The sequence below is a fragment of the Sturnus vulgaris genome, chromosome 17, assembly GCF_052056855.1.
Source record: "Sturnus vulgaris isolate bStuVul1 chromosome 17, bStuVul1.hap1, whole genome shotgun sequence".
NCBI lineage: Eukaryota > Metazoa > Chordata > Aves > Passeriformes > Sturnidae > Sturnus > Sturnus vulgaris.
In genome coordinates this window covers 8,591,736-8,605,360 of record NC_142259.1, presented here as the reverse complement: position 1 = coordinate 8,605,360, position 13,625 = coordinate 8,591,736, and the positions used below count along the sequence as shown (strand labels likewise).

Here is a 13,625-nt window from a genome sequence, read left to right as displayed (position 1 = left end):
GATGAAAGGGAGAGTTTAACCGTGCAGAAGTTGGCTGCTGGAATGAGGAGGGATATTATGGGGTCTAGGAGGGAGTAGGAATGTGAGAGCCAGGCTTCTGTTTGGTTCTGGCAATGCAGGCAGTGCCTGCTCCCTGCACGGGCCAGGAGCAGAGAAACGTTCTGCAGTGATAAACAAAAGGCAGAAATACACTGCTTTCGTGGCATTTTTCGTAGGTGTAGGGCTGCTTTTCTGTCTTTGGTGTTTATATGTTTTTCTTCCTCGTGTCCTTGTGCTGATTTACCTGAGTGCAGCACGTTGCCTTCATAATTTTGAGCTCAGCATGCTCAGAAGTGGAAAAATGCAGAAACTGCTGTTTTATAGAGGAGAGGGATAGAGGAAAGCAGGTTAAATAGGAGCTGGCTTTGTCAACTGCTCTGGTGACAGGAAACCTGTGGCTGACACAGAACTGAATCCAAGTCTCCTTTAAGAGAGCCTTGGTCACTGGATCATGGCATCAAATTTGTAATTTCTGACAATTCCACTCGAAAGAATGGAAGTAAATTGTTTTTCTAATAGCAGTTCTATTTGTGTTAGTGTCTCTCTAATTAGTGAATAAGGGAAATTAATGTAGAACTGTAACTTGCTTGAGCTCAGATACTTTGCTCTAATTTTTGTTACTTCTGTATATGCACTAATTAAAAAAAAAAGCAAAACACAATCTGAAATTAGGCACAGTCTCCTTTTTCCTTATTTTTCACTAGTTATCAGATTTTCTGTATGGGGGAAAAAGAGGTGAGCTGCTGTTATTTCTTTTGGAAGCCAAGCACTGCATTAATATATTTTTCACTGTTGATTTTATTTTTTTGTTTTCTGGTAGCTCATTGCTGCAAACAGTTGGAGTCAGCAAGAGCATCTTTGCATGCTGCTTGTGAATAAATTGGACATATCTGTGCCATCCTGTAGTAGCTGGAGGCAGGAAATGACTTTGATTCTCTTGTCTGTGGTGGAAGTTATTCCATAAAAGTGTCAGAGAGAAGAGACACTGAAGGTGATGAGCTGAAGTTAATCCAATGTCAGGAAACACATCCACTGTTGAACCAGGCTGTCAGGCTGCTCTTCTGGGCTGTGGAAAGGTGAGGGCCTTTGAAGTCCCGTGTGTGAATGAAATTTGCCTTCAAGCTGGGGAAATTGCAGCTCAAATCTGAGTTTTAAGTCTAGGGCAGTCACCTTCTCCATGGCACGTGTGAGCTTGTTCTCAAATGTCCAAGCAGTGGAAATTGGCTTTTACTTGCAGCTGGATTTCTTAATCTGTACAGATGCTAAAACTCTTTTCTAAGATTATCTGAAAGAACTCTAGGAGCTGCCATTTTCTGTGGAATTATCTCGAGCTGCCCTGCAGTCCTGTCAATGACACGGTTGACTCTTGCTGCTTTGGATCCCTCCTGTTCCCAGCAGTCCCAAATTGGCTTTGAGTGGTTGCTGTTGACAGGTGGCCTCGCAGGTGATGAGCTGTGTCACAGAGCAGCTTCTTGAGAGTTCCACTGGTGCTCCCAAGGGTAAGTGGTGTATAATATGATAGCAGGAAAGTGCTCGTTAGAGAAACAAAGTGGGCTTTAAGATGCTCGTTTTGTCACTGAAGCTGTGAACATCTAATAAAAGGTGCCATGGCTTGTGGCTATTGAAAGTTCCCCTTTGTTTTTGGGTTTTTGAAGAATTTGAAGCCATCAGAAAATAAGTTAGGTCATAGTAATCAGACCCTGTTTTTTCATTTAGTTTGATTTTTGGGAGTGAGGGGGAAAGTTTCACCTTAAAGCTTCAAAAGGAGTCTGTAACTTCTGTGTGCCTTCCTACACAAATACCATGCTGGCTACCCCATTAGGAGTGCTTGTTGGTATTATTGATGAAAGTTACTGCTTGAAATCTGCCTTGAATATTTTTGCATGTTATAGTGCTTACCAAGTGGCAAAAAGCTGTTACAGCACCACACATGCTTCTGACTTTTATCTGACAGATGAAGGTGGTCCCTTATTTGCAAGTTGGTGCTTAAAGAATTTTTTAATTTAGTGAAATTTGGGTTGGAATACGGAGTTTTTCTGCTAGGTAATGAGGTTTTTTTTTTAAAAAAAAAAAAGTAGCAATTGAAAGATGTTGCTATTACATGGCTGTCTAGTTGTCTGTGTGAAATAAGCTGGTGGCATCTGTCCAGTTGCAGGCAGATGTCCACATCACAAATCATCAGACTCCATTTATAGAGCAGAGAAAATCAGCCCACGCTTTTTCAGTTCAAGCCAGGAGGGATATGGTGAGGAAACCTTGCATTTCTCCTCTGTTCCATCTGCATTTAAAGAAGAAAAACACGCATATGCATCTCTTTCCAGAGAACTGTTCCAGCATCACTGAATAGGAGCAAATGTCCTCCAGGGAAAGCGTAACTGAAAAGTACTGGAAGGAGAAAATTTGTTGAGACAGATGTGCTCCTGTATAGATTAAGTATTTTTCTTTGAATAATCTGGTGGAACTTGCAGTTGTGCATGTTAATTCTCCTGGCTGACAGGTAGCTGGCTGGTGGGTTTTGTAGGCTCAGCTTGGTGTGATGGACAGATGAAAGGCACTGTTATGTTACACTTTGGTCCCTGCTACTGCTGCTAATTTTGACATGCCATTGTAAAATTCTTTACTTTTCATATATGAGAAGGTGTTAGATTAAGTGGTTGGCTAATGGGCATCTTTGTTCCAGTTACAAACTCAGTCTCTTTCAGCACTTTTCCATTTACTGCCCTGACTGCTGTTTATGGCAGCAGTGGCAAGAGCTAGGGCTGCCAAATTTGTTTTAAAGATCATGGTGTTTGGTGCCAGCCCTAATCTCTCTTGGTGCCAAACTTGGCTCCAGCAGCAGTAGCTCTACATTGTTATTCTTGTGCAACACTTGAATTACATCATGGTGAAAGGAGGAAAAGGGATTTTAAAAATTTCAGTTATTCATATGCAATATTCACAGTGGGGCAAAACAAGATGGAAAACAAAACTCCTGCAGTTCAAATGTCAGTGTCCCTCTGTACTTTGTTATTTGAGGCCTGTTTAATATCATAAAATGGCACTTCCAGGGAGTGTTTTTCGTTATCAGATCATGCTTTGCAAAGGGAAAACAGGGACATTTGTGTGCATGGCATTGGGTTGGTGCATTTGTTTTATTTGGGGTTTTCAGTACCATGCTCTCCTGCAGAGCATCAGTGACTGATGGCAGGATCTCTGTGGCTCCTCTTTGTTAATATCCTCTGGTTATCTCTACAAAAACTCCTTCCCTCTCTCTTGAAAGTAAACCTAACAGCCAACAGCTTTGGGAATTTGGGCATGAGCTGACTTTCACCTGGGCTTAAAGAAAAAAACTTCAGCCTATTGTGCCACCAAAACTCGTGGGAAATCAAACCTTGGCCCACCTGAACATAAAAGGTCAATCATGCTGTCCCATTTGTTATTCCCATGTTGTTATTTTAGCCTCGCTTTCAAATACCCACAGAAACAAATTATTAATGGAGTTAATGCCACGGAAAAGATGGTGAGCATTTGCTCTGAGTAGATTCCTTTTCCCCTTGGCTGTTCCCACACTATTAATTGGTATGAGTAGCAAAGTGCTGTTTGCTCAAGCACTGCTTTTGATTATTGTCCTTTTTTCTCCTAACATTTCCAAGATGAGTAGCAATTACTGTGCTACTTTGTTCACTGCTGTTGTGCTGCAGCTCTTTAAAACGAGAAATCTGCCGCACTTTTATCTATAAATTGCCACTGTCAGCCAACCTCTTGATTCAGAGTGTCCCTTCTGAGCCTTCCAGTTTTAGATACAGGGGGAAAAAATAGACATTTCAGTATTCCTACTAGTGAGATAACCAACTTTCACGACAGAAATATTATTCATAATATCAGTTGATTTTTATTTTATTAGAAGTCAAAAATAGAGGGAAAAGGTGGCTTTAGTTACATCTGTGAAGGAGAGGAGGGAAGGATGACTTCTTGAAGTTCAGATGAGTGATGGCCTCTCTTCCAGGGCTATCCTCTGCTCTTCTCAAAGAGGAGGGATTGTGACTAAGGGAATGTTACAAGTTCATTAATTTGATTTATATAACCACATATTCACTAAATGCAGATTGGTAACCTGACTTAGTTGGTATCTAAACAGGGGAGGTGTAGCAGAGTACAGCTGGATTTCCTCATCCAGGCCATGCATTTGGGAAGCAGCTTCAGGGTTAAATGGTATTGAGTGAGCACCTACATTTGCAGTGCCCTTCACAGCAGCTGCAGCAGTGCTGGACAAGCTTTGCCTGCAGCATTTGTGGACAAGAGAGTGTTAAGCAGCATCAAAAGGAGGGGGGCAGCTCTTGTTATAATATAAGGATTAACTGGTTTGGCTCAACAGGTTTGGAGATGACCCAGCCAGAAATTCACTGTTGATCACAGACTGGGCTAAACTTTGTGAACCTGGTGTTTCCATAAATCGTAGCACTAACAGAGCAGTTCTGTTCAGAAGTGCCACAGTCATATCACCATCACTGCTCTTTTATTGACAAAGAAAACAAGGCAATCAGAGATTCTTCCAACCTTCTACACACACAACAGCTCTTGGCTGTTTTCTCTGTTTGGAGAAAGTCTGGCTTGAGGGACTGAACCAAGGAGAGAGGACGTCATTCTCACTCCAGCCTCACCTGTACTGTTATGTTAGACTTTTCCCTCACATCCAAAGTCCTTTTGCTAACTTACATTTCATAGTTCTTTTCCCATAGCTCTTTCTGAATTATTATTCCCCAAGTGCTCCTCCTTTACAGGCTGAGAACAGAGGTGCTGACACAGGCCTGTTATAAAGGGGCAGCCCTACCTTTCTTAGTGGGTTGCTGGAGCCATTGCAGGACTCTGACAGGTTTGAGAAGTAAATTAAAATGGTGAAGAAATTCTCATAGTCTGGGAATGGAGAGATTTTGGACCAAAAATGAATGAGAGAACATGTCCTGAAGGACAGGTCTCGTGCCTCACCTCCTCCTTGCCTGTCTCATGTTCACGTTGGTCCTTATGGATGGATATCAATACTCCAGTGGTGGAACAGACTCCACCTAAAGATTTCAGAGCACTTTCCAGCCCCTAAAAAGACCTTAATTGGCAATTTATACTGTGGTTCCCAGTTTTACAGAGACCTTAATGTAGTTCTGAGAAACTTGCCCAATGTCGTAGCGATTGAAGAACTCAGTAGTGTTACTTCAATGTAAACTGCAGCCCTAGGGAAAATTTTATATATATATATATATATACACATATGTATCTTTTGTTACTGCAGTTTGTTTAGTAGTGCAGTACCTGAAGGTCTCACAGAGTAGGACACCATTGCACAGGTGAATGCTTCACATGCATAGGAGAGGAACATTGGTCCTGCAGCTTCTCTGGGGAGGACACACAAAGGTCAGGAAGCACAGTGGTGGCACAAAGGACTGGCCCAGCAATCAGCTGAGTTACCAGGGACACAGCAGGGAGAAAAGCCCAGGTTTTGTGAGTCTCAGACCAGGTTTGATCTGCTATTTCTCTATGACAGAATTAATCCCATTGTGTCCTCTGTGAGAACTGTTCCCATGTGAGTGAGCACCACGTTTTCTTGCACACAGTTACCCGTGGATTTTAATCAGAGTATTACCTCGCAAGCAGCATGAGGAAGTATTTTCTAATACATTGATTTTTCTGTGGGAACTTCATGGAATCCTAGAGTGGCTTGGGTTGGACCTTAAAGATCATCTTGTTCCAGCTCCCCTGCCACAGGCTGGGACACCTTCCATTAGACCAAGCTGCTCACACTCTGAGGGCTGGGGCAGCTTTGTCAGTGTGTGTCACTGCCTTTTGAATGAGGAGGTTTTTGTTAGGATGTGGGTGGTATAAATGTTCCAAACTTCGTGGAAAATGTTTCCCCTTGGCACTCATTCCAGCTGATGGCCAGCTTTCCCTGCTTTAAACTGTGCAGTGGCAGAATTCCTGCTGCCCTGCAGCTCCAGCTCTTTGCTGTGAAAGGAGATTTCCCTCCCAAGCCCTCTGCAACTTGGGATGATTTGTCTTGTCCTGCTGCATTAAATAGAGTTTCAGGGAAGTTATTACTTGCCCCATTGAACAGTTAGTTTACAAAAATGATTGCCTAAATGTAGTTTCTGTCATGCCACTGGAGCCTGGGCAGGTGTGCCCAAGGTAAGCAAGGAAAACTCTGTTTTCTATTTGTGATTTTCCACTACTGTTTGAAGCAGATTTTCTTTTTCTGTGATGTTTAGTGATTTATTGTCTCCACTTCATCCTGATATGGTAGAGCTGAAGTAGTTTCTGGATGCTTAGTTTTGTTTATGTAATTGCTTTATGTTACAGTGTATTGATGATGCAAATGTTTTACAAAGTAAGGCCCTGCAAACACACATGCCCAATAATGAGTTTTTTCCTGGTAAGACCAGAGTTTCATGTCCCAACATAGATGCTGCTCTTTACTCACCATGACATGTGAGGAGAAAGCAGAAAACTGAGTGAGGGGAATAAACTCTCATTTCATATATTTATATTCATATTATATATATTTATATTTAAGTGTGGTTTCAGAAAAATTGCAGTTCTTCCAAGTGGAAAGAGGTGTCTAAATAGTGACAAGTGTCATGAGCTGGACTCTGCAGCTCTTGGTTTGGGAAGCCCTGGCTCTGGAAGCAGAAATTTTGCATTAAGATCTCCAAACTGTGCAGCTGAAGCTGCTGGAGTGGTTTTCTGCAGTCACATACAGCCCTTGCATTCCTGGGGGATCTGAATAGGAAGAGGTGTGATGAAATTAAAAAGCTTGTGAATGCCAAAGAGGAATGTGGAAGCTGAAAGAGATTATTTATGTACATTTGTATGTATGCATACACATGCAGTTTTATATTTCAAATCACTGTAGGCTCATAGTGTTTCTGTATCAGTGTATTCTGTTCTGTGTGGTACTTGCTTATTCACAGTAAGAGAGCTGAGTAATTTTATGCTTTGGAAAATAATATCTTTGCAAGGGTTACTCCACTTAGCAAATAGATCCAACAGACCAAAAAAAAGGCATTGTGAAAAATCCTACACTCTCATTTTGGCATAGAATAAGTGAAATACTGTTGTTGAAGTGAATTTTAAAAGACCCAGTGACTCCAACCAGTGTCATGATGTGTTTCTGGTCAGGCTGCCAGGCTGAAGGTCTGTGGTGTGAATCCATCAGGAGCTCACTGGAATTTTGAAGCTGCCTCAGAATGAAAGGTGAAGGTGCCTTGTCTTGTGTGGTTTAATGTGCCCTGAATCCCCTTTACTGTGAACTCCTCTGCTCTTCCTCCTGCTCTATTTTCCTTCAATCTTCCCATGTTAATCTCAGGAAATGCAGGGGAATCCAGCCCAGCTCACCCCACTTTTTCATCTCAGTCTGCTCAGGGGGATGAGGAAAAACAAAACCTGGAGAAGGCAGTAGTGGAGCCCTGCTAGGAGGAGGAAAAACATTTATTTATATGAAGACACCTTTTTTTTTTTTTTTTTTTTTACGGGTGTGAGCCAAAAAATAAATCGTGTATTTAAAGAAAAATCAATGAAAAGCAGACTGGAATAGCAGGTGATGAAGCCTGCTGAAGCAAGTCAATGCTTCTGGAAATTCAGGACTTCCAGGGAAAAAAGGCATGCAATTATTTGTGCCAGTTCCAAGCACTGAGAAATCTTAAGGCTGACTTTCCTTCCAAAAATGAGGGAAAAAAAAAAAGTGAATGCGGCTCAAAAAAATTCACGAGACAGGAATTTTCATCTGGTTTTCACTGTCTGGTCTATGGGTTAGAGAAAGACAGAAAACTTCCAGGGAAAGTAAAATTTTGATAAAAAAGACTGTCTCATTTAAAGAAAAAAAAAAAACAAACAAAAAAACCAACAAAAAAACCCAGAAACCATGTGGGGAAAGATTTTAAAGCTGATGGAATACTTTGGTTATTTTTAAACAATAGTGGTTTCAGAAGTGTGAAAGAATTGGTCTATTTTGTTATTTTTTCTCAGTTATTTTTCTTAAACTTAGAATTAACACTTTAGAATTAACACTTAAAAAAAAAAAAAAAAGAATTAGAAAATCTTGAATGTTAACCCAAACCAATTTTTTCCTTCCTATCACATAACTTTTCTCTTGTTTCCCTTGGTTTCATCCTTGGCCTGGAGGCTCATGCAGCTCTGTACCCCCAGCCCAGGGGCTGTGCTGCAGTGAGGAGTTCTCTCTCTTTTGTGTCTGGAACAGGCTGGGCAATGATAAATCCAGACAAGTACTGCTGCTTTCATTGTGCACTTCCATCAGTAAAAAGCAGCTCTCAGGAATATAAACAGCCCGAGGCATCTGCCCTGCAGGTCACCTTGAAAGGATGTCTTGTCACCGAGGCTGTTCTGCCAGGCTGGGACATGAGCATTAATGCCAGCCCAGCTTTGCCTTTGTGCCTGCTCAGGCTTTTCCTGCATGCATCTGTCAGATGTACTTATGGAACATCTGAACTAAGACTCGTTAGAAAAGAGAAATTAGGGTCGTGGCTTTCACCTGCTGAAGCATTTTTGAGTTTTTGAGATGGAACAAAGAATCTATTATGGATGGAGAGAACGTCCAAACAGTGTGGGGAGGAATGTACTGACAGAGGAAATGAAATTACTTTCCTCTGCTTTTGAAATGTGTGGATAGAAGTAGCCAAAATCTTCAGTGTGGGAGATTCCCTATGATTATACCATGTGGAAGGTGGCTGCAAGATAATACTGTTGTTTTTGCTTATGAATGATCCCTTTATTTTTGTACGGGAGCAAAGTCAAATTGGGAGCAGAATTTTGCTACCACATGTCCTGGCAGTGCTGCCTAAGCTGCAATGCTTCCCATGGAGTTAAAACAGTCGAAGTTTTAACTCCCTGTGATAATTAATGAGGCATAGCAGGTGCTTTTGAAAATTTTATCTGTATGGGGAAAAAAATTAATCGTGTATTTACTAGAAATGAATTAAACCCAAACTTTTTAGGACTGGGATGGGTTTTGTTTTGTTTTCTCTGAATCAGAGAGTGAGAAAGCCATCTTCACATTTTCTTTTGCATGTGATTCACTTCTTAAAGAAACTGGGGAATCAGACTGTCATCTTTTTAATGATGAGTACCACTAGAGTCATAAAGTATTTCTTAGCAATCTGCACCATTTTTTAGGAGGGTAGAAAGATGAAAGAGGTTGATCAACTAATTAAAACCAGATAAAGTCACGGAAACAAGACAAAAATGTTCCTCTTGCAATTCAGCTGCAATCTCTGGCTCTACTCCTCCCCTTCCCAGCAGAGCTGAAAGCAGAGGACTTGGCTTGTACCACTCCTGCCTAGGGCTCTGTGTTGGCATATGCATGTGTTTAGGAAGATCTAGTGGTTTAAGCTTGTATTTGGCCTCCATCCAAACACAAGTAAAAATTCTTGAGAAGATCATTGCATGGGATTGTTGTAGGGAGCATAATTTCTGTATTTATCTCTCCTCTCATGGACAAACTTTGCAGTTTCTCACTCCCTTGGAGTACTTGTCCTTTCCACTGTAGGATCTGGCAGGTTTTTCCCAAGGGGAGGAATTCTGTCTTTTTCACCTGCAGGGCTCCAAACTCTTCAGTCCTTTCACTGATGACAGATGCAGAGCTCATTCTTCTCCTTTTTCCCCACACCCATGCCAGCTTTCCCCCTGTCCTCCACAGTACCTTTTACTCCTGACTGCCCTTTTCTGTTGCTCAGATGCCCTCCTGCAGACTGCTGTCCTTTTGGGGAAAATGCACTGCTCTTCCTTGCACATACTCTGAAGTCTCTTCATCACTTGGCCATTGAGTTTACCCTGCTACCTCATACTACCCAAGTGTCTCATTTGCTGAAAATGCCTTGAAAGTTCTCCTTTGAACGTTTTTTCTAGCATTCAGGTACATTTTGAAGCCAGAATTCTGTCTTCTCACCCCAGGAATGGAGTGGAGATGAGTGAAAAGACGTCCAGGCACAAGTGCACTGCCTCCAAGGGAGGATGGAAATGGTCCTGAGCTTCCTTTGGTGTGATGTGGGGAGGATGTTAATAACAAGTGGGAGCAGACTGAGAGAGGATTTAAGTTCTGCCTGAGCAGCAGAGCTCTGGGCTTTGGAAGGAGACTCCTTGATCTGCTGCTGGTGCCTTCTGTGTGCTGGCAGAGCTGTGCTGAGGTTCCATCTGCCCACAGTGCCATGGTGGTTTCCTGTTCCACCCTTTACAGCAACCATTCATGGAGTTCTCATCACCTTGCAGGCTCAGTCTGCACTCCATGGCATTGGACACCCATTTTTGAGTGCTTTGCTGCAGAGAGATGAGATCACTCAGGAGTTTGATCTTCAGCACACATTTGACTATCTTGACTTGGTGTCTGGAATCACTGCCTTCAAAACCACTGTAAAAGAATATGGGATTTGCCAGTTGCCCCAACACCTCAGTCAACAATCTGAAACCTTAAGTTGTTTAATCTGCCATTCCTAGCTTCATAATGACTGAAAAAAAAATACCTTTATTTCTATTTTTTCCTTTCTAAATGTTAGAAAAAAGTTTCTGCTTTTGGCAGAGATTTTGTGGGCTAACTTTCAGGGCAAAATACTGGGGTTTGAGTAGGGGATTCTGATGGAAAAGCTGAGCAACAAATTCACACAAGGTTCTTCTTAATTATAGAAGCCAAAAGCTCTTCCAGATGTCTGTCAGCCCTGCATGCTAGATGCTGCCATCACTGGTTTTAATAAAAGCTCGTATTCAGCAAACTTTATTACTGATTTACTGTACGCTGCTTAAGCCAGAAAATGTTTTTTCTCTAAAAAGAAAACAAAGACCTGATATTTTCATCAGTTGCACTCCAGCTTGTCATTTACTCTGTTAAATACCAGCCCTATTTGACTATTTTCTGTAGCTTGCCATCATTAAAACTGGAATTTCAGAAACTCTTGTCAAGGAGTCCATAGGCAAGCAATGCACATGAATAAATCAGTAAATGGTGCGTGCAAAACAGGCAAAGCCACTACCAGCACTCATACGTGACATGCACAACCAGCCAGGCAGTTCTGTGAAAAGTTACCTGTTTGTACATGCAGCTAAGACATACTCTAAACTAAAAGGAGAGCTGAAAAAAACCACAGGGAAATGTTATAGAATAAATACAGGAAAATATGATGTGACTTTGTGAATACAAAAGTGAACAGAGCAAAACCAGTAGAAAAATCATCAGGCAGAGAGTAGCAAATGAAATCTCTGAACAATGATGTAATTAAAGCCCATTAATCACTATAAAAGATCATTTCCCTTTAAACATCTGCTCCTGTTCACTTGGCAACAGCCTGGGCAGTGTCATGAATGATGGGGGTTTGGATTATGCTGAAGGGCATGTGTTATCTGAGAAACAAGGTGGAACAGCCCCAGCTTGACAGGATCTGGGGCAGCAGTGCTTTCCCTCAGCTCAGGGATGGCACTAAGGAGGTCAGGGGAAAAGAAATGAGATGGTGCTTAGAGTGGAAAGGAAAAGCTTGTATAAAATGGAACCCCACCTTTTCAGCCATGCAGACAAAATTTAATTCGGTGTCAATGGATTTAAATAAACCAATTCCTCTGGGAAAAAAGCCCCTGCCCACCCTGCTGTTTTTCAGAGAGCCATAGCTTGTACCTTGTTCTGCCCCACTGAGAAGGACCACAAAATTCTTCTGAGCCCTTTCTTTGTGGCAGCCTGGCTGTGCATGAGAGAGTGGGATGAGGCATTTCTGGAGAAAAAGCTCTGGCCCAAGGCCAGTGTGCAGGAAAGTGTTGTGACCATCCCTTACTGCCCTGCAGTCTGTGCTTGGGTACCAGACAGAGCAGAGCTTCTGCAGTGCTGAGTGAAGCCTCTCATGAGCTTTGTTCTGAGCTGAGTGAGGAGTCATGGATTGTTGTTCCACCTCTGTCACTGGGCTGTGTCTCTTGGGTAGGATTTTTTACACCTGGGGACTATTTTTTTGCACACATCTGACTCCTTGTTGTGTTTCCACGCTGTTGGTGGCATGGGCACTGGCTGTGGGCACAACTGGTGGCTCTGTGCATCTGCATTTTCAGTTTGGCTGTGCCTGAGGCAGGGAGGGGGAGCCACTTGTGCTCCTCTTTCAAGGACACATCTGAAGGTGGAACCCTTTGAGACCCACTAGCAGCAAAGATGCAGCTGCAGAGCAAGGCTGATTTTTATGCTGCTCTTGTTTCCTTAGCAAATCTGTAGCACTTGGGGACAAAGGGATGACACGAGTGTTGGATCCAGAGTACTGTGCTTCTACCACACTGGTCATTCATAAGGTCACTCATGGCACAAACTTGGGAAGCCTTTCCCAGCCTCTGGAATTGAGGCTGTGTTGGTGATGAGAGACCCACATGGGTTTCCAAGGGAGGCAGACAGATCCCAGATCCCACCTGGAGAGAGGAGGATTGGGGGTGTGGACACTGTACATGATTATGCCTTTTCATTCATATTTTTGGTAGTTCTGTGAATTCTCAGAGGCTTCATGTTTTTTCTATCTGGGCAGATATTGGGTGAGAGAGTGAAAATGAATTTAGCTTTGGTCTTTGCTCTTTAGTTACAGGTGAAATGATCTGGTCTGTGCTTGTTCTTAACAATACTTGCCCTCCCTCACAGGGACTAGCAGGTTTTATAAAAGAGATGGAGGAGGTTCAGATAAAAAGTATGTGGTTTTCTGTTTCTCAAAGCTGGTAAAGCCATACAGGGGTATTTAAACAGAAAATCAAAACAAACCTCTTGGCTTCTCCCAGAAGCACAAAGATTGATATTGCAGAAGCCTGAAGATCTCAGCTTTATGTGCTGCTTTCTCTGGGATGTTTTCGGTGTGCTGTGGATTGTTGCCAGCCAGGTGCTGCCATGGCACCTGCACAGCCCAGCTCAGGGATGTGCCAGCTGCCTTGGCACCACGTTCAGTGGTGAGGGAAGGGGAGCCTGAGCAAGCTGCAGCCAGGATCCACTCACCACTGAATCCCCTGTCCCCCATCAGCTCCTGCTCTGCCCAAGAGCACAGTGATGCTTTCCCCTAACAGCCCTAATTCCACCCAGTGACTTCCAGGGAACTGAACTGGGGCTGTGCTCTGTGTGGCCATGGGAAGAAAAGAACAGCACAGAATCTTTGGGTTCTCTGCTCAGCATCTGTTCTGGCCTTGAACCAAAAGCTGCAAGTTTAGTCTTGGAAAATTCAAATAGGTTTCCATTGCATTGTGTGCATTTAAAAAGATAAAAAGACAATTAATTGAGAAATTTAGCTCCAGGTTTTTCTTGCCTGGTGGGTTCTTCAGTTCTAGACACAGGCATTGGTTGCACAGGGAACAAGGGGGGAATATTATGGGAGTAAAGGTTTCAAGGAAACCTGCCTTGCATAGGAGGAGTTGTGCAGGTATCCAGTGTAACAAACCTTATTGTACTCACCCCGTTGTCTTCACCAAAGCTTGCAAACACAGGTGTGTAAATCTGTGCACTTAATGACACATTTTGTACCATCCAAAACATCCAACCCTTCCAAGGGAAGCAAGCAGCTGAAAAGGTCTTTAGCTGCAGGTAGGCACATGAACTGAAAATGGTGGTGTGTACATGA

General features: G+C 42.7%; 1 protein-coding gene across 2 annotated transcripts in view; it reads left to right on the top strand.

Annotated features, from left to right (window-relative positions):
* Nucleotides 1-13,625, top strand: part of EYA2 (EYA transcriptional coactivator and phosphatase 2) — an 87,382-nt gene that overhangs the window by 24,220 nt on the left and 49,537 nt on the right. The window lies entirely within an intron of this gene.